The sequence below is a fragment of the Hibiscus syriacus genome, unplaced genomic scaffold (genome assembly GCF_006381635.1).
Source record: "Hibiscus syriacus cultivar Baekdansim isolate YM2019G1 unplaced genomic scaffold, ASM638163v2 tig00002237_pilon, whole genome shotgun sequence".
NCBI lineage: Eukaryota > Viridiplantae > Streptophyta > Magnoliopsida > Malvales > Malvaceae > Hibiscus > Hibiscus syriacus.
The window spans coordinates 21,271,413-21,293,900 of record NW_024061918.1 but is presented as its reverse complement, the minus strand read 5'-3'; the positions used below and the strand labels follow the sequence as shown (position 1 = coordinate 21,293,900).

Sequence of the window (22,488 nt, the reverse complement as noted above, 5' to 3'; positions counted from 1 at the left end):
ATCTCCTACAAATGATTTTTTACTTTTGAAGTTTAATGGCATTGAAATAGTATTACCTGTTGTTTTCACCTTTTCTCATTCCAGATTCCATTGCTTTGAATAGGGAATCTAGTTCTGTCTCGGAACTTAATTTGTGTAGTTCATAGGACATTAGTGGTTTCTGATTTGATTCCTTTTTCTTGGCATATATATGGACGTTAGGTACTATTCTGTTTAAACTACGTTAACTGAAAGAATCTATTGATTCCTGTATCTAATGTGGTCTGAGGTTAATTAATGATCAAAATTCGGGTTTGTAACGGAATTTTAGGTGTAATTTATCTGTTGAGTTGCCTTTAACAGGCTTTATATGAATGATTTTTGCACTGCAGTCTCTTTTGTATAGATTTATACCTTAGCAAATGGTGTTAATGTCTGGTCATGCATATATATATATATATATATATATATATATTTATCTTCTTTTTCTTGGATAAGTCGTGTTAGTAAAAGAAGTACTTATTTTTTTCTCAGGAGTGAGAAAAGAATTTTTTTATGCCCTAGATCTTGGAGGTACTAAGTTCAGGGTCTAACGGGTTGAACTAGGAGGTCAAAGATCCAATTTGGATCCAGATGTGGAGCAACAGCCCATTCCCGAGCATTTGATGACTGGCAGAAGTGAGGTATCTAAAAGTTTCCGCTCGCCAATCCTCGGCAAACATATGAAAATCTTATTATCTGCCAATTCAAAATGAAGTTAGTAACATTTGAAAACTTTTTTTATGCAGGATCTTTTTGACTTTATAGCTTCATCGTTGCATCGGTTTGTTGGAAAAGGAAATGATTCTGTGCAATCTTCAGTTACAAAAGAACTAGGGTTTACATTCTCTTTTACGGTGAAGAAAACATCTGTTTCATCAGGGGTTTTAATCAAATGGACAAAAGCATTTGCAATAAAAAACATGGTTAGTGTTGTATTTTTTAAATACGAGTGCTTTTTAAACTGCTAGGATAACTGGCAACTTTATGTCAAATGCTTGGTGGTGCTTCATTTTTCTTGAAGTGTCCGTATCTGAACATGGGTATGGTGATATGATGAGAAAAAAACCTTCTAATTAAATTAAGGTACTTAGAAAAAAAATTTGAACATACCTGCATTCTCGAGTCATAACAAGTTCGATTTAACATACCTGCATTCGAGAGTCGTAACAAGTTCGATTAACTATGTTGAAAATTATATTTTAATTCATTGCTAGGGTTTTATTTCTTTTAAATTTGTGGCATAAATGGCTGAAGGTTGGAAAAGAGGTTGCTGGAGCTTTACAGCAAGCACTTGCCAGGAAAGGTTTGAATATGCGAGTTGCGGTGCTGGTGAGCTTTAATTCTTCATTGTAGGTTTAATTTGAACGTTTCTATGTTTTATGGAACCCCTGAGAAAAAAAATGGCACGATGCTTGATGATATTTCTAATGTCTTGTTCTTACTGTAGTTATGCTTTAGTATACTGAGTAAGGAATTGATGAAAGAAAGAAGCATCATCTAACCATTTATTTTAGTTCCGAGTCATCATATATTTTGTTCAATATCTGTAGCACGCGAAGTATATTTTGTTCACGAGACGTATGTGGATGTATCTTCGTATTTAGTTACATGTTTGGATAACTTTCATGGATTTCTTAAGCAGGTGAATGATACTGTTGGAACATTAGCTCTTGGATGTTATCATGATGCGGACACTGTTGCTGCAGTGATAATAGGAACAGGTACAAATGCCTGCTATTGGGAGCGGACTGATGCTATTATTAAGTGCCAAGGACTTCTTACAACTTCCAGATGCATGGTATCCTTTCTTTCTGTCGCATGTGGCTTTTATTTTACTTTATATGTGGAAGTAATCGATTGCATTTATCATCGTTCACATTATTTGTTTATCTCATCTCTAGGTTGTCAATATGGAACGGGGAAACTTTTTGTCGTCTCATTTGCCAAGAACCTCATATGATATTGAATTAGATGCCGAGAGTCCAAATCCGAATGATCAGGTAGCAATAGGTCTAATTATGTATTCTTTTCTTGATCGATCGTAATGAAGAGCTGGATCTAATTTCTTAAAATTTTCTCAAGGGTTTTGAGAAAATGATATCAGGCATGTATCTTGGTGATATTGTTCGGAGAGTGATTCTAAGGATGTCAGAAGAGTTGGATATTTTTGGACCGGTTTCTCCCCGATTATATGTGCCTTTTGCCTTAAGGTATGCTTCTCTTTTCCCTGTAGGGCTGCTCTGATTCATTTAACAAGATTAACGATTTCCACATCCAATTTCAGGGCGCCTGCAATGACTGCAATGCATGAGGATGACTCCCCTGAATTGTCGGAAGTGGCGAAAATCTTAAAAGATATTCTTGATGTAATTGACTCAAACATTTATCCCTCGTGTTCTTTTTCTTGGGCCATGACCTTAGTTGTTTGTCAAGCTTACACTTTAGCATTGCAGATTCCAGATGTTCCCTTGAAGTCTAGGAAGCTTGTCGTGAAGATATGCGATGTGGTAACCCGTAGGGCTGCTCAATTGGTGGCTGCAGGCATTGTCGGAGTTTTGAAAAAGATTGGTCGGGATGGAAGTAGTGGCATCACGGGTGGAAGAAGTAGAAGCGACATCAAGATGAGAAGAATGGCAGTGGATGTCGAGGGAAGTATATACACACAATACACAACGTTTAGGGACTACTTGCACGAAGCCCTGCATGAAATATTGGGGGAAGATATCGCACGGCATGTCGTGATCAGTGGTACTGAACGGATCAGGGACCGGTGCAGCTGTCCTTGCTGCTTCACATTCATCGTCAGGAAGTGCGGATAACATACGGCTGGTATAAATATATGTTACTCAGTATACATATATAGGCCCAGTAAATGTAAAAATCGATTCCTTATCTTTCATTATAAATATAAGAGGAAAGGTTTGTTCACTGCTTTCTTCCGTCTCTTCAAGAAGGTGCGGATGCACTAAACTCCGGTAGGGAAAGTGCATCCCATTATTTTGGGAAAATTATTAAATTTAATTTAATGTATTAAGGAAAAAATAAAAAAGTAAAAAAATTACATACCCATTATTTAAAAAAAATAAAATTTTGAAAAATATTTTTAAATTTCTAGATATTTTTAAATTTCTAGATATGTTTAAGTGTGTCTAAGCCCTTTTTTTTAAATGAATATATTGATGCTTGGCAATTTGGAAACTATGAAAGAAATACAATATTCCTTTTTTACAATCATGTCCACTTAAAGTAAGACCGGATTTAGAAGGACTACTTGTGAAAATATGCAAGTATTTTTTTCTCTTCTCTAAAAAATATGGAGTATTATTTTCTTGATATAATAATAAATTATTATAATTTTATAATAAAACATAATTATTTAACTATTACATTGATATGATATATTCAATTGATTTTATAATATAAAAAAGTATATCAAATTAGTATCGAATTATCTAATATATCATTGTATCTTTTTTACTTTGATCATTATTTTTAAAAATTTTGTAGATTAGATTATCTAACTATTTAAATATATTTAATTAAGTCATTAATCATTAAATATTATAATATAATTATACATTTAATCTCTATTACTGCAATTTCTGAAAGAAAGACCTTTGTTTTTCCCTCTCCTTCTCCGTGTCGGTTCTTTTAGGTGAGTTGTGCATCTTTTTCTTCTGTTTTCCCCCAGGTTTAATTTGATGTTTTCTTTTGGTTTCATGGCTTGTTGGATATTTGGGTGGTTGTAGTTTCTGGTTTTTGTCTAAAGAATTCTTCTTTTGGTGTTGAAATTTGTATAATTTGGGGTGCTTTCTTTCTGGGTTTTAATTCCATTAAATGTATGAAGCTTTTTGTAACCTAAGCTCTTGGTTCACTTTATTTCACTTGTTAGATTCATGGGTATTCCATTTTTATTGGAGTATTGTGCCTTAGCTTTTCTAGCACGTACGCTTAATCAAATGTCAATAGTTCTTGTATAGTTAACTCTGTTGGAAGAAGTTATATGATATTAGCTTGGGATAAATTTATTGGGTTTAAGTTTTTCTTGACGAATTTATGAAACTTTGATTCGTCGCTTTTCTTTTAAAAGTAAAATTTACATGTAGAGAATCTATACGAGGGTTTTCGTTTGCTGTGCGACTACTGTTTTGATTGTTGTTGAATGATTCCGGACGGAGTCTGACAATTTTGTGAGGAATGCAAGCATTTTTAGTCCCTTTGGGGGTATTCTTTTATGCAAGTCTTTGTTTATTGCAGATAGCTTGCTAGGAGAGATGGCTAAACTTCTGGCTCAGTCGGCTGTTGTGCCTGCTCTAGTTACGAGTGGAAGTCATGGTCTATGTCCATCCAAACTATCTGGAAAATCGAAAAGGTTGTGAATGTATGTATATTACATCAATCTTGTTCTCATTACAACTGCCTTAAGCTTGCATCGATCTTGTACAAGTTGTATGTAAAAGGTTGTGAACGTGTATGTATATCGTACCTCTCTTTCAGGGATCATTCTATGATTCCTCATTTCTTTGTAACTAGTTTTTTCTTACCATCTCGTTGGAAAAAAATATTATATTATATAAATTAAAATTATAAAAAAAGACTCTCCAATAAGGTTACGCATGTCATCGTATGATTAGAAAATTATTGAATAAAATAAAAGTCAAGACTAAATTAATATAATATATAAATATTGAGGATCAAAATATACAATTATATTATCTTAGTTAACTGCCACTCCACCACTAATGGCTAGTGGTTTGGTTAAATGCACACCGCTAACGGCTAGTAACTTGATTAAATGTATTTAAATAGTTAGATGATCTAATTGACAAAATTTTAAAAAAGATGGTTAAAATGAAAAAGACATTAATTAAGTGATCGATATATAGTTTACCCATAATTATTATACCACATTAGACATTTTTAACAAAATGGCTGTTTGTAATAATATTTTAATTAATTAAATCTTAACTTTAAAAAATTGATCTATTTATAACTAAATCAATAATTGAATGACCTGACATGTATTTTAATCAAAATAAAATTGTTGCATCAAATATGCTGCAAATTTCTGATTTTAAAGATTTTAAAATGCAAAATAAAACACATATCCAACGAGTTTTTCTCAAGGTATATAATAATTTCCAGGAAGAACACTGAAAATATTTGAACTATGTCTACAAGGTTTAGGGGGAAAAACTCAAGAGAATTGTTGCTCACACTAAAAGCCTTATATCAGGCAACTCGGCTACTTAGGAGGGCCGTATTAGTACACATCACGACATTAAGTTCATCACTAAATTATCGAAACTATTGCATCTACTTCTGACGATAAATTAAAAAGTGATCGATCATGAACAATGTTCTCACTTCTCTTAATTCATGTACATAAAAAAATTGAAGGGTGAAAGGGGTGTGGTACCGATTGATTGATGTCGAAAATGGATAAAGTTAAAGAATATCATCATCCAAGTTACAACTCGTTGCTCAGCCGGCCAAGGCCGGAATAAACAGCTTTCCGCAAAAGAGGATGGGCATCTTCAGTGAACACCTCCGCATCCAACTTCTCAATGTGAGGCCATATCTGCCAAAAATACAGATTGGTAGAAAATGCAATGAGGAGAAACATATGCAACGAATTATTCGACATAATTTGCTTTTCATGGGGTATTGATATATACACACATATATATAATGTGTATTATTTCAATATTTTGGAATTATCATTTCTCGATATACAGGTGATATCCAAATCCATTTATATTAATACTCTTTTTTTTTTTAAAATAAATATACACTCATTTTGTCGATTAAATGTGATTTTAGATTCAGTTAATATTCCTAAAAGTACTGAAGCATCAAGGCAATGCAATTCCCAAAGAGCTCAATAAACGGTACTAACCTCAGATGCATATTGCCTTGAGAAAGCCTTGACATAGCCCAGAGTAGATAAACACCATTGTTCTTTTTCCTTTACATTGCAAGTATTTGACGCTTTACCTTCATTCGACTGACTGCAACATAGAAATGAAAAATAATTAATTAACTGTTATTTTTTATAAAGATAAATAAAGACAATGGGGCAGGGCAGTGGCGGATCTTAGCAACACAGTGGAAGGTTGGGGAGTTGGGACTTTTCTTAGGTATTCCATTCTCATCATCCACCTCCATATTCGATGATTCTTCAAGATCAACAGCCATTGAATCTCCATGGATAGACTTTAATGATTGCAATGTCACATCGCTGGATGCATCAGGCAAACGCTCCATCAATACAGTGCAGAAGTTTTTGTATAGAGAGAGGAACAGAACCTACACATTTGAATCGCACAGAAAAATAGAATAAGGTAATTAGAAGATAAACTGTGTTGATAGAAGGTTAATCAGATAATTTAAGCTTAGTTAGAGACCAAGAAAGAACCGGGGGGGGGGGGGGGGAAGGGGAGTAAACTTAAGAAAGGATTGAGGAAAATAAAGAGAGCACATTCAAACAAGCAAATACAGGAGTCATGATAAATACTCAAGGTTGAATTTTTTCTTTGGATATAATATAAACATTTTATCCAAAAAAAAAAAGTGAGTCACAAAAGTGGAGAATACTAGGTGCATTATCCAAGAGTCACAAAAATGGAAACTAAAATAGAACTACCACGCATTTTGTGTGCTTCCATAATCACTAATAAAAAAGTAATTAAAAGCAAAGAAGACATTCAATGCAGACCGGAATATACTAGTTAAAAAGGATATTTGGTACTACTGGGCTATTCATCAACCATATAAGCTTGTTCAATTAGACACTCCAGAACAGTTTGTGAAGATCTCAACCACAAGGACAGTCCAAATTGCAAAGCTATTGAACAACATACCATGCCAGTTGAATCTAGTACCTCATTTTCATCTAGTGCTCGAGCAAGAAGAGCCTCTTTGGCCTCTGAAGAGTCATTGATGGATTCTTCCTCTTCCTTAGCCTTTTCAGCCACAGATTTTAAATGCTTTCACTTCGCAGGGTTTTCACCAAGAACAGGTTCACCTTCCACTAGAGTAAGCTTCGACTCAGCAGCCTCTAAATAGGCTTTCGCCTTAGATGCAGCTTCTTCTGCAGTTATAACACCTTTCTTCAGAGATGAAATCTCTTTCCTTAGATCAGTGATACGATTGTATGTTTTACTAACTGCATTGCTGAGAACCTGTTGAATTGAAGTATTTGAAATGGAAAAAAATTTATAGTTGTATACTTGTATCTAAATTTATAGTATTCAATCCAACCACCATATATTAAATAAGTATGTAGTAAGGAAACTACTAAACACACATGCTATTGTTTGTGGGAAGGAAAAGGTTGGGGAGGGTAACTAAGCTGAATTTGTTGATATACCTCCCATGGACAATCGGATAAATGAAATTGCTCAATGTTTTCTGGAGAGAAGACCCATCTCACAATGGCCAAGTTTGATACAATACGATAACCCATCATCCTATCAATTGTTATAGCTGTCATTTGTGCATTGGTCTTCCATTATGAACCGACCTCAGTTATAAGCATGACCTGCTTATCCTGATCAGAGCAAAGTTTTGCCATGACCTGCCCATACCTCTCCAAGATGGTGATCAGATGAGTGAAACTTTTAGATCCAATGTCGAGAAGAGTTTGTACAACCACACTGAGGGTAACTTCCAGGCCATGAATAGGATATATACTTTTCTCAATCCATACAATTATCTCACTTGCCGACTGCCTTTCTTTCACCTTGTTGCTAAGCTCTGCAGAAAGTGCCTGCTCTTGTTCGGTTTTTTCTTGACCATTAACTCCACTATACTTGAAATTTGGACCACCCTTGGGTGGTAGCAACTTTTCAAGGGCAGGTGCATTCTCAATGCTCTGGATTAACAAGTTTAATAAAAAGAGAAATGTTACCAAGATGTAGCAACATGCCAAGGTTAGTATAATATAATTTTTAGTACAAATCAATACAACACAGGCCCAACCAAGGGAGGTTAAGAATGATTTTAACCATTACTTGTTGCCCCAACCAAAACGTACATCCTTTCAATCACGTCTCCGTACCTGCTTTATTTTATCCCAATATGACAAACGAACTTCTCTTTCGAAGACCTCTTGAACAAATACACGCTGTGGAGCCCACCTTGGGAGGTCCAGAACATAAGCCAGTCATCCCATGGCCAAAAAAATTGGAAATTTGATCTGTGGAGCGAAGAATTATTACTACATGCAAAGAAATACACTGTAAAACCTTAAAGCAACATCCTGAAAGGAGGAGCAAGTGGTCTAGTAGGTGAACTGGACATATAGCTAAATCATCAGACATAAATTAGATGCAATATCAAATAAGCCAAGAATCGTATCAAGCATAAAAGGAAAAAAAGGAATATATATTGTTAAAAAATAGCAGAATTTAATGCGAGACTTACAGATGGTGTGAAAACCAGAGGATAAGGCGCGTTCGACACTCCATGTCTAAATCAGCAATTTTATCAAATAGAGCACGAACTGCACCAGCTACAACTGCAGGAAGGTTAATTATTGAGAGTGATTGTAAGTCAGTGGTGGATTGGATTTTGCTGCCGACATCATCTCCTCGGTTTCTTAGGTCGTTGGTTCAAAAAATTGCTTCCCTAATCTTGGAGAGGGAGATCATTGTAAGACTTATTCCGAGGAGCAACAATTGTGAGGCTGACACTTTAGCTAAACAGGGAATTGGATGAATATTTATAATTGCCTTAGAGGGTTTTCAGTAGGGTCTTGTTTTATAGAGGTTGTTGGAACTGTGATAGTTTTGCTATTGTTTATGAGAGGTCTGGTCGTTTAGGGGGTTGTTTAAGTGTTCTGTAAATTTTATGGTTTTGTTAGTTTGTCTTCTGGTAGTATTTTATGTTCTGTGCCATTGATCAATAAAATCCTAAGGCACTCTATTCCTATCAAAAAAAAATATATAGTAAAAAATAATTGCTTCTATACTACCTTACAGAGATCCATAATAACCAATGTGTAATATATTGGCTTGAATGGGGGATGTGGTAACAGAAGCAGCTGCAACAAGACAGAGATATCACTTCCATATGAGACTCTAACATGCAAAACATAAAAGAAAAAATAAATAACATCACTTTGTCCAACTTTTTAAAAAGGAATCTATAGAAGGTTTTTTGTAAGGAAACATCACAGAGCAGTTGCTGTTTAATCATTTATTAATCAAGTATAGCAGTAGCAATTTAGAATTTATTTGGTTCTGTAGTTAATGGTAATATAAGAAAACAGAAGCGGCTAGAGAGTCCCTATTCTACTTTAACCTTTTACCTGGGAGAATATTGTCTCTGCCATTAAGTACTCATATCGAAAGGGCACAGGCAGGCCTACCATGAAAGAAGCACATTCCTTTTGGCTAGAGCAGGAAAAATAAATAATTAACATTAAGACCAAATGCCATACTTTTACAAGCATAAGTATAAGGAATTAATTCATTTTAAAATGTAAAGAAACAAGATCAGGATGATGATTACTCAAAGAAAGTTACGAATAGCTGGAACAAACACGCAAAAAGAGACAGCAGCTGCTTTACCAGACCAAAGCAAACAATCAATGAAACTTCAGCTTTTAACTCTTCCAGATGCAACTAAACAGTTTAATAAATGTATAAACTTCTCTTTAACTGCTTCTAATTCTTGCTGACTATCAAGTAAAGATCAAGGTATTAGTGAATTTTCAATGTCTGCAAAGCTGATTGATTTTTTCACCATTGTTTATGTAAATAATACAGCATTAAATTCTAGCATTGCTTCAGTTCACAAGAAAAGCCATAAAGGTTGGTAAATGAATAACATTCAAAAAGAAAATAGAATAATGAGGCCTCCTACTTCTATAAAAAAAAGGAAAAAAAAGAAAATAGAATACTAATTTGTAAGCTACAGTCTGTCCATTGAGATACAAACAAACATTATATGAGAAATACTAGAAAAACCATAAAAGGAGGGGGATGGATTTCTCAAATAATGTTTGTTTGTATGTCAATGGAAAGACATTAGTTTACAAGCATGTATAGTTCATAATGACTAAGAAAATATAGTCACCGTCAAATAAAGCCATTAAAGTACATAGAAGAAGATAGCGAAAGGTTAACGTTGTGCACAAACCATCCATTGAAGAACAAAAGCACATCGAGCAGATACTCTTCAACAACAAAGCGATCAATTGGCTGCAGATCCTGTCAAACAAAAGAAGAAATGAGAGATAGGGGGCTAGAAAGGAAAATCCAGATAGGAGAGATAAATAAGCACAAAGCTGTTATAGGCAACTAAGCTTTAAACCATAAACTCTATGACCATCTTAGTTTAAAAGAAAAATGGTGGCGGCCCATTAAAATTCAACGATAACAAGTTAAATAATTTTACCTCTGTTTTACTAGCAGGAAAAATATTAAGCCTGTGTGTCCTTTGAGGATACTTCAACTCTGCCTCATGTTTTTGCTTTCCATAAGCTAAGGAAGTAATTGTTGAAGGCAGCTCTGGCTGCTCCGGACAGCTAATGGGCCCAAACTCATGAGACTTTCCGGCAACCAGCTGCGCTTCGAATGATAGGTGAGGCCTTGGAACTAGCAAATAGAAACATAGCGATCAAAATTTGTCATGTAGATGAAGCAAGGGTAGTGGAGGATGAGAGTAGAGAAGCCAAAAGCCATTCCAATGCAATTACAAAATGGGAGATAGATGGAAGAGAGAGACCACAGAAAATAAATTTGTATATAAAACTGCATCATAAAATATAATACTAAAATAACTTGCTTATATTGTCAAACTAGGACATATTTACATTCATAGCAAGAGTAAAGGGTTCAGAGATATAAACAAAACAAAGACTAGACATGTTACCACTTTCAACTTTCCACCCATTGTTAGATAGAACTTGTATTCGTTCCCATAAATCTTCAAGGAAATCCTGAAAGAAATTTAAGGGAATTAATGATGAAGAAAGCTGTATTCGGACCGTATTTAATAATTAAGATTAGAACATGTATTCATTCCCATAAAGCTTCGAGGAAATAACGATGAACTAACAACAATGGAATTACATAATCTAGTTTTGTTGACCATCCACACAATTATAAGACCTAACCACCATAGCTTCTCCTTTAGAGGTCAACTAATTGCCATAGTAAAAATATCCTCAAAGCCAAAAAAAAGTCAACCAAGGAAAGGTAAGGATCAATGAACTGCACCAGGTGACTTACCTTTTCAACGTCACCTCCAGACTCGCCATCCTCAAAAAAGGATAATCCAGAGTCAGACGAATGCCTTCGAATGCTCATATACGCTTGTATACCAACCAATACTCTTTCTATCTCCTCGGGAACTTGCTGAATACACAAACATTTTTTTTTTCAGAATAAACAATACATATCATCACAGTTAATGACTGAATTCAATCTAAAACCGTGATAGGCATAAATAAAATAAGCCTATAAGAATTATGAAATACATTCACCAAAAATCACAGGTCAGCAGTCATAGAATTGTAGTAATCTAAAGTATAATGAAACTTAGGTAGCAGAAACCAGGCGCCAAGTGAACTATGTTCCCAAAGATTTTCTTGTCATTTGAAATTTACATTGCTTCTTTCAGATAATTCTAAACAACAAATTAGTTTCCATAATTTGTAAACTAAAATTCTTAGATGGAGCTAATTTGAAGTATAACTTTTACTACTCTAAACGGCACACACGGTGTAGGTGGCTAAATATATTACAAAATATAATAAAAAGGGAACCCTTCAAAGGAAACAACAAAGTACAAAGTACTAACAACCAACTTAACTGACAGTGATCCCAACCCATAAAATAATAATATTTATTGAGAGCTACGAAAGGCCTCACCTCCGCGAGTTCTGCTCCTCCCCATGGAAGACAAGACAAAATGCAAATCACATAAAAGTCAGCACGTGCTTGCCAGGAAGGATTTCCTTTCTCCTCATCAACTGTTATTGCAGCTGATGATAATAGAGTTTCAAAGACAACTACTACTGAAGCAGGTTGGATAACTTTGCTGCACATCTGCAGAATGCAAGGAAATTGAGAAATAAAGCTTCATATATCATCTTCAAAATAACTAAAAATATATCTTCCATTACAGGGATCTGTTTTAGCTAACTAGTTGCAGAATACAAACCAGCAATTGGAAAAAAGGTTAGAAACTAATCCTGTTAGCATAACACTCTTAACATAAATGTCTACCCTCATAAGAAACTTGGTAAAGGAAGCTTCAAAATATGCATCTGTTGTGAAAACTATACAACTGAAGTTGTAGATGCCTATAAGGTCTCACAGAATATTCACCAAAAGAACTCAAAAAATACTAAGCAAATCAAGTATGAGTTTGCCTTTTGTATCAGTTTTGTAATCCCTGGATATTGGCGCTTGCAATACCAACAAGATTTTTTTAGTATAATTTCCCTCATAAAATGAAAACCATTAAGAAGTAAGATTTGCATAATCTTCCACAAATTTTACTTTTGTTAATGATGAAATAAATATCATAGTAAAAGATGAGAGAGAGTGTCAGGGAGAAAGTGGGAGAGAGAGAGAGGTTTTCAGTTGGTCAGTTTTCCGGTGAGGAGTGGACGGTTTTCGTTGACAATCTAAGTAAAAGGGTAACTAGGAAAACTCTTAAGGAAATTTTTCATCAACAGGGGAGTGTTGTTCGTGTCTACATTCCGAATAATTCCAACAAGCCGAATTATAGAAATTATACGTTTGCTTTCGTCCAGTTTGCTAATGAGGATGGGGTGTTGAAGGCGATAGCAAATATTAATGGTATCTGGATTGATGGTAAGAAAATCTCAGTAGGAGTTGCTAAGTACCAGAAGAAGAGACTAAAGCAGGCTGTTAGAAGTAACGACAGTAAGGAAGTTGATAAGTGGAAAAAGGATACGCATCGGAGTAGAAGAGTTGGATCAGAATCTTATAGCCGACTGAGAGATGAGAGATCTTACAAGGATGCGTTAGCATCTTTGGATGGAAGGAGAGAAGGTCCGGCGTCTAAAGTGATTTGGGAAGGCCATAAAGACAAGGAAGTAGGGGTGAGGAATTTGTGGGAAATGCATATTCCCCCAGACGAATATGATTGGGTGAAAAGATCAATAACTGGGATCATTAAATCTCATTTTGATCTGGGGACAGTAGTGAAGGGGTTGGCTAGTAAAGGGATCAAGGTCAAGGGAACTAAATGGGGTTATACCTGGAACTCTTGCATTATAACCTTTGGGTCGAAGGAAGTGTTCGAGGAGGCGTGGAAAAACAGAAGGGATGAAGTGTCACTTTGGTTCGACTGGCTTGATCCACTTATGAGTGTAGATGGAGTCTCGATGGCTTTCTGTTCAGTGGAGTTGTATGGAATCCCTTTACTATGTTGTAATGTATCTTTTTTGGAAAAGCTGGTCTCAAGGTGGGGGAAATTGGTGTGTATTCATGAGTCCACGATCAGAAGAGAGGATTTGGCGGTGGCAAGAGCTTTGTTGAGGGTGGCGAGTCCTTATGATATACAGGATTCTGTTACCTTGGGTGCATATGGGAGATCGTATAAGGTTAAGATTAGTGTGGGATCGGTCAGTTCTAAACAGGAAAGTTTTTTTGCAGAAATTCTTCAGGTGGCCGGAGATGGTGTGTCTAGAGTTGATTCTTCATCGGAAGAGAAAGAAGTCTGGAGTTCAGGTGGAGTAGGTAGCCCACAATTGCCAGCTGAGAATTCTAGGGACACAGTAGAAAGATGGTTGGTAGGTGATGTCTGCACAACAGTGGCAGGCGGCAGTGGAAGTAAACATTTAATGCTGCAGGAAGGAGAAAGTCAACCTAGTGGTGCTAAGGTGTCAGGTTTTTCTGCAGAAGATTTGAATTTTAAAGAGGACTATAGGGGCCTTGGTCTAAGGAATGTCTCTATTAATGAATCTGAAGAAGCCCATTTAGAGGGCTCGAGTGAGTCCAATACAAATATCCACAAAATAGTACCTTCTGGGCCAGCTGTTAATTTATTAAAACTGGGATATGGTAACCGTTTGGAGTCTCGGGTGGAATTGGCAGGTTCTCAGTAGCAATCTGATTCGGATAAACTAAAGGTGCAGAATTGGGCTAATGTCTCGGCAGACTTAAATCCAAATTTGTTGCCTAACAGGGAGTATGATTCACCAGCTAATAATCTAATTCCAGGGGGGCATGATGTTAAATTAAGTAGGGTGGAGGTTCAAGGAGAGTTTCAGCATTCTGTTTTGGTAGACTCAAAACTACAGAATTCGAATACTGATTTGTCAGGTTACAAATATATTTCGATTGAGGGTGGGTTCACGGATAGAGTACAGTCTCAATCTGAAGGGATCTCAAATAAGCCAAATAAGGATTTGTTAGAGGAAGTAGTAGTCTTGGAAAAGGACGATTGTAGGGGGGTTGGAACTGAACTGATTAGGGATAGAGACAGATCGTTGTTCCAGCATAGAAGAACACTTTGTCCCAAAAGTTTGCCCATAGAGAGGAGGAGAATGGCCAGCTATAAAAGACATTATACCAGGTCGAGGGTGAGAATTAACTGGTTTGAGAATAAACACAAAGGTATTCCGGTGAGAAAGGATTTGCAGCCTCCTTCAATAAATATGGAAGGTGGAAGGGAAATGATTTTAAATGGTGCAGCTGATGATCAGAACCCTTATGTGGCACCAACTAATTGTAATAGTTCTTCGGAGGTCTTGGCAGTAGTTCCTTTCTCTGCTGTAGGGTCAGGAAGGTCTAAAAGAAGGGAGAGAAGAGTTTTAACAAGGGAAGCAGTTGATATGGTTAATTCTCCTTTTGTTTTTACTCCTCAGTTCTCGAAGGCGGTTGAGGAAGCGATGGTTACATGGGAAGTATGTAAAGTTCTAGGAATTTCTTTCAAAGATGGGAAGAAGGCTTTTTTGGACAAAATCATCAACCTTGAAGAGGGTTCGGCTGAGAGTAGGGAATAGGGGAAGTCAGGGGTTTAGTCTCTATTTCTCTGTTGACTAGCTATAAGGATTTGGTGTAGATCTTCTTGTTATGATAAATGTCAACATTATTTCTTGGAATGTAAGGGGTCTTGGAAAAAAGGAAAAGTCAAGAGTTGTAGCTAATTTGGTGAAGAAGAATAAGCCGAACTTGATTCTAATTCAAGAAACAAAACTAGAAACTGTTTCTTTGGCTCTTAGAAGAAGGATAGGGGGGAGATTCCTTAGAGGAGGGATTGTTGCGCCAGCAGTGGGATCTGCTGGTGGATTGATGATTATGTGGAATGAAAATGATTTTGAAGTTTCGAACAGCCATCTTAATGGCAGATTCATAGCAGTCTTTGGGAAGTTCAGAAATTCAAGTGAAGAGTGTCTGATTATCAATGTATACGGTCCATCAATTGAAGCAGAAAAGGAAGATTTTTTCATGGAATTGTTGGAGTTTGTTTCGGCTCAAAATATGTTAGTGTGTATTGGGGGAGATTTTAATGTGTATCTTGATCCGGACGAGAAGTTGGGAAAATCACAAAACTGGCATTCTATTGATTTATTTAGAAACTTCTTACAGCAATCACATTTAATTGATCTACCTTTGGTGGGAGGAAGGTATACTTGGTGCAATAATAGAGAAGACTCGACTTGGGAAAGACTAGCCAGGTTCTTAATCTCTGGGACGTTTCTGTCATGTTTTCCAAATGTAGTGCAAAGTCTCTTGCCTAAATCCCTATCTGATCATAATCCAGTCTCATTAGAGGACAAAGCTGTTAATTGGGGACCGAAACCATTCAGGTTTTTTAATTATTTACTAGAGGAGGAAGGATTTGAGGAATTGGTTAAATCTTCAATGCTTTCTATGAGGGGGAGAAATAATAAAAGGGGTATTTTCAGTATCTTAAAAGGTACTAAAAATTCAATCAGAAATTGGTCCAGCAGTAAATTTATTGGGATCCCTGAGTCGATTTCTGATTTAGAGAGGAATATTAATGAATTGGATCTTAAAGCTCAAGGTGGAATTCTTTCGAAGCAGGAGTGGGATCAGTTGAGGCTCTGTAGGACAAATCTATGGAGGTTGTATAGGACAGAAGAAAGCATCTGGTTTCAGAAGTCAAGGGCGAGATGGATCAAGGAGGGGGATAGGAACACAAGGTTTTTTCATCTGTCTGCTCTGAACAGAAGCAAAAGAAATGAAATCTTAAGCTTGAAGATAAATGGGAGTGTGGTTTCAGATCCTCAACAATTAAAGGTACATATTTCAGAATTTTTCAAGGCAGCCTATAATTCCAATTCAACATTGGAAACGGAGGATTTTCTACTAGATTTTGCTAAGCTATCAGGGGATCAGTCTAAGAAGCTTGAAGAGCACTTCTTAGAACAGGAAATATGGCAAGCTATAGTTTCATCAGACAGCTCTAAAGCTCCAGGACCAGATGGTTTCACCATGGGTTTCTTTAAAAACTGCTGGCCGATTTTAAAGGAGCACGTGTTGAAATTTTTTGAAGATTTCTATTTTGGAAGGAAATGGGAGCACGGTATAAACCATGCTTTTATCACACTTATTCCGAAGAAGCTTAATCCGGACAGTGTAGAGGAATTTAGACCAATCAGCCTTGTAGGCAGTTTATACAAGATACTTTCTAAAGTTCTATCGAAGAGACTGAGTTGTTGTGTTGGTGATATTATTAGTCACTCTCAGTTTGCGTTTATACCAGGGAGACAGTTGCTGGATTGTGCTTTTATAGCAAACGAAGGGATTGATTACTGGAGGAAAAAAGGGTTAAAATGGGTTGCCTTCAAAGTAGATTTTCGTAGGGCTTATGATTCCGTGGAATGGCCAATTTTAATCAGAGTAATGTCAGAGATGGGTTTTGGTAAGAGATGGTTGTCGTGGATATCTCAGTGTATTTCAACAGCTTCAATCTCAGTTCTCGTAAACGGGTCTCCATCAGAAGAGTTCCACATGGCCAAAGGACTTAGGCAAGGGTGCAGTTTATCTCCGCTACTATTTAACATTGTAGGTGAGCTGCTTAATTTGATGATATCTAAAGCAATGGACAGGGGTCTGTTTCAAGGCTTTGTTATTGGGGAATCTGAAAATTCTGTTCGATTGACACATCTACAATTTGCAGATGACTTGATCATCTTCTGTCAAGCATCTCTCTCCCAGATTAAAAATGTCAAGAGAGTATTGAGGATTTTTAGTGTTATGACAGGGTTGCATCTTAATCTAGCTAAGAGTAAGCTATTTGGTATTAATGTGGAAGAGGAAGTTTTATCAGAATGGGCATCTTCGGTGGGCTGTTCTATTGATTCTCTTCCAACAGATTACTTGGGACTTCCTCTAGGTGCTAAGAAAAACTCAGAAGCCTTATGGGATCCAGTTTTCAAGAATTTTAGTTCCAAACTAGCCGGCTGGAAAGCTAATTGTCTCTCATTGGCGGGCAGGACAGTTTTATTAAAGTCGGTGTTAACATCCCTACCAATATTCTTCTTATCTCTTTTTAGAATGCCTTGTAAAATTGGTAAGAAGCTTAATTCTTTAATGGCCAGTTTCCTATGGGGGGATAATGAGGACAAAAGGAAGATACACTGGGTTAATTGGAAATCAGTCTGCACGCCTCTAAATTGTGGTGGCCTTGGTGTTCTTGATGTGAACCTATCTAATCGGGCTCTTTTGGGAAAATGGGTGTGGAAGTTTGCCAATGAAAAAAATACTTTGTGGAAAAGTGTGTTATGTTGCAGGCACAAGGTAAGTAGTAATTCCATGTCTATTTGTAAGGTTTTTTCGCCCAAATCTTCTTGGATTTGGAGAGGGATTGCCAACAATTTCTTGAAGAACGACTCGGAGGGTGAACGTATCAGATCTAACTCCAAGTTGAAACTGGGAAATGGAAAGTCTATTGCATTTTGGACGGATTCATGGGCTGATGAGTCTCCTTTAAAAAATCTTTTCCCTAGAATGTATGCGTTGTCAACAAATAAATGGGGTATGGTCGCTGAGTTTGGAAGTTCAGATTCGAACGGTTGGGTGTGGAACATCGATACCAAAAGGAATTTGTGTGACTGGGAGTTGGATCAGTGGCTGGATTTAATGACAAAACTGAAGGACTTTAAACTGACTGATTCAGTTGAAGACTTTCTTTCTTGGTCTGCAAGCGGGGATGGACTGTTTTCAGTGAAATCTTGTAGAAAGGAACTCGGCAAGGTGTCTGGGGAGTCCGATTTATGGGTAAAAGGGGTGTGGCAGGGTTTATCTCCTCCTCGTGTTGAAGTCTTCCTGTGGCAGCTAGCTCATCAGAAAGTGGTAGTGAGAGAGTTGGTGAAAAGAGGTTTGCAGCTAGGGGATGAAATTCTATGTCCGTTTTGTAAAAAACAGGTGGAATCAGTTCAGCATTTATTTATTTCGTGTGATGTTGTTTGGGAACTTTGGAACAAGATAGCAAGCTTTTGGGATATAGCCTTAGTCCTTCCAAAGGATCCACTTTCTTTGCTATGTTCTTGGGGTGAGCTGAGGGGGAAATCGTTGATTTGGAAATTTATCCCGGGAGTAGTATTTTGGTCGATATGGAAAGCTAGGAATGCAATGGTGTTCGAAGGTTCCCCCTTGGATAGGATGTCTCTGTTTTTTATTGCTAGATTCAGGTTATCTAAATGGTTTCTAGCCAAGTATCCTAAGTGTCCTATTCAGGAGGATGTGCTGATTGGTGATCCATCTCTTGCAGATGGTATTAAAGCTCTCAACATTTACAATTTTCAGGTTTCTCGCTGGATTCCACCCCCTATGGATTTTTTGAAGATGAATGTCGATGGAGCTGTTAGACTTGATGGCTCAAATGGAGGTATAGGAGGTATTTTGAGAGATTGGAATAGCAACTCCCTTCTGACTTTTTCAGAAAATGTAGGTCAGGGTCCCCCGCCGGTTGCTGAGTTAAAGGCTATTAAGAGAGGCATTGAAATCTATATGTCTTCTTGTTGGGTTAAGGTTGGAAGGTTGATTGTGGAAAGTGACTGTAAGTCGGCTGTGGAATGGGTCCATACCCCAGCTTTGGCCCCTGTTTTTATCCTCCCATTAGTTAAAGAGATTTCATCTTTTATCTCGGACAGTGTGCACTCAATTAGACTGATTCCAAGGGTGTGTAATGGGGAGGCTGATAGTTTAGCAAAGATGGGAATTGGTTGATGTTTAGTCGTTTCCAGTGCGTTTTATCGTTTGAGTTTAGGTTTTTGGTTCTGTTGAGTAGCTTAGTCTGTTGTGTTTTTTTAGTATGGTGTTTATGTTAAATCTTATGTAATTTCGGAGGAGTAATAAAGTTTCTAAGGCACTCTTTTCCTTCTTCTTTGATCAAGAAGGAGGTTTTTAAGGAGGCTTGTCATTCTTATCAAAAAAATAAATAAATATCATAGAGTGCTCATTCCTGGACAAGTTCTCTAGTATTCAATCATATGAGGGAGCGAGGAAGTTAAATTTGTCCAGACATTCAAGACACTGCCGAAAACAATCACTACAGCTGTACTATAGACAATTATACAATGCCATACATACCAAAGCAGTCAGGAACCGCATTAAAAGACGAATTATGTCACACTTTCCAGAATTCAGAGCATCCTGAAAAATCCAACATGGCAAAAATGTCAAAGAAAGTACAATATGGAGGGGGAAAATACAGAAGGCCTTGAAGTTGAAGGCTAAAACAACACGGGAATAGACACTTGAAATCATTCGAATTAAAAGCTTGCTCACCTGAAAACTGTTTTGTGTATTCTCAACTATCTTTTTAACAAAGTCCTCATCTTCCAAATTTAACAAACCAATCTGAGAGAGAGAGAGAGAGATTAGACCCTGTAAGCACTGTCACTAAATGTACAAAAGGGATAAAGGAGTATCCTTGAATATATGTCAATTGATGTGGATGTTTATATAATAATGAAAGATAGCAGTTCAGCCCAACAGGAAATCTGGCAGAGTTTTAAATACTACTTTTTGCTCGCAAAATCAGTATCTTTTCTACAGGATTAGTGTCAACATTTATACATTATGTATGCTAGTAAACAAGTCCGTTGAAGAAAAACTTTATTGTAACAATCACACCATGAGAGGTGTGCCAATATAATCAACTGACTAGTTTAATTTACACAGCTGACACGGTCAAATAAAAAAAAACATCAAAGGACAACATAAAAGGATTCTTCAAAAGGCTTAGAAGAGTCGTACCAATGTTCCATACAAGGGAATCTTGTGAGGCAATTGTTCCGCACATTGGAGAAGGAACTGTCAGGGTAAAGAAGCAAAAACGCATTCAATAATCTGTATATGCCTCAAGCAAGGAAATACCTTATAATTGGAAAAAATAGTACTCCAACTCATCAATTCACAGGTGTCCTCTATCATTGGAGTGGAGTAATTTCATGAAAGCAATCTTAGTTATACAAGGCTTTGTTTTCCCTCTATGCTTTCAATCTAACCAAATTTTCTTAATATATTATACTTATTGTGTGTATTTATGCATTGATATCTTTATGCCTTCTTCTTGCAATGACTTCAACTTATCGTAAAAGAAAAAGGAGCCATTTTTTATCAACTCCACAGAGATATTTAAGAACTTTATATGATTATAAAAGTTCAAAGCAGCCAGCCAAAAGTTAAACAAAAAGATCATTTTTTTTCAGAAATATTTAAAACTATTAGCATCGAAATTTAACTATAAAGTTCCAAAATAGGATAATAGTAACTTATATCTACAGCACTACTAAACTAACTAAAGGTAGGCAGGAAAAAAAGGCCCTAATTTTAAACAATTTTCCATTTTGTAATTTTATTTCTCTCTTGCCCCTTTAGGTTGGTGCCAAAAAAAAACTCTCAATGCAAACCTAACAGCTCCACTCCAAAGGCTAAAACAATTACTTCCTGATTTTCCACCAAATACTTAAGATATCTCATGATTTTCAACCATGTCAGAACTAAAATGGGAAATTTTAAGGAAAACTTTTTTTTTTAAAAAGAGAGAGGATATTACAGGTAAAATTTCAGAAGAATAATGCAACAACTCTCTCCGTAAAGCTCCAAAGCAAGTTTCCTGTAATTTCAACAAAGAAAAACACAGAACGATAATTAATAAAAAAAAATACGTGAAAAAAAAGAATTCGTTTCGGGTGGAAAATAGCAGAATGGACTAGGGTTTATTTGCGAAGAAACAAATTACAGAGAAAGGTACGAACAATGTGGTCTTTGAAATCGGAAGAGGAATTGTACTCTGAGCTTTTGTCGCCAATTCGAAGAAGAAGACTTTTCCAGCTGCTCATATTTTCTTTCTTATTTTTCCTCTGATTTTTCTAGGGAAACAAAAAGTTCTGCAATTGGAGATACTACTAAAGGGTAGGGAACGAGGGCCGGTGTCCCTGAGAGGGAATCTGCAGGGGTTTTCTTTAGTTTTGGAGTAATATTCCTTATAATCCCCTAAACTATTTGAAAATATCAAATATAGCATCTAAATTTAAACTATCGATAACGTTACATCCGCCTATTATGTTATCCAAGAACCCTAACACCGTCGAACAAAAACTTTTAGGGTAAATTTGTTTAGTACTTAAATTATCAATTTGGTTTAATTTAATACTTAAACTTTTAATATTTTCAAAATCATACCTAAAATTTTATTTCATTTTAGTATCCGCTGTTAAAAACTTTAGTTTTTGTTTCATTTTAGTATCCACTCAAAATTTAGCATTAAATTTTGAAAGTTTCAAGTACTAAAACGGGCAAAAATTGATAGTTTAAATACTAAACGCATTAAGTTTTTAATGCATGATAATAAAATGAAATGAAAACTAAACGTTAGGTATAGTTTCGAAAATTTGAAAATTTAGATACTAAACAGATCAAAATTGATAGTTTATTTACTAAATGCATAATTTAACCAAAATTATAACCTATTTTTTTAATGTTGCAAGTAGGTATTTAATAATGTAGTTGAGTATTTGATTTCCTAGTGCAAATAGATATTTAATTTTTTTAGTATAATTAAATATTTAATATTTTTAATTACATATATTCACAACTAAAATTTTAATATTTAATTTTTGAATATGTAACATATATTATTTTTTAGTTAAACGTTAAAATTACAAGTATAAATCAATAAAAGATGAACATATGTAACTAAAATTTCTTACTAGACAAATGCATTGGCCCTTATCAATAACTATTTCTTCTTCGATGTCTTAGATCCTTTGATTTTCTCGAGAAAATTTTGGTTTTTTATGTTTAGGATTTGCTGTATAATTGTGTTTTGTGGTTCGTGATTTATGTAATCGTTTCTGTTTGGGTATGAGGTTCCTCCATAACTGCTTTTTTTTCTTGGGAAAATTGAAAAAGTGAGGGAATCTGAAGGGAAAGTTGAAAACTTTATGTTACTGCTGTTGTCCCGATGGTTTTCTTCTTCAAGGGATTATGAGGCATTGAT

General features: G+C 35.9%; 2 pseudogenes; one reads left to right on the top strand and one right to left on the bottom strand.

The window, feature by feature from the left end:
- The first annotated feature begins 410 nt into the window (after positions 1-410).
- LOC120141487 lies at positions 411-2,954 on the top strand (annotated as a pseudogene).
- Positions 2,955-5,226: 2,272 nt separating this feature from the next.
- On the bottom strand, positions 5,227-21,408 carry LOC120143596 (annotated as a pseudogene).
- Positions 21,409-22,488: the final 1,080 nt, after the last annotated feature.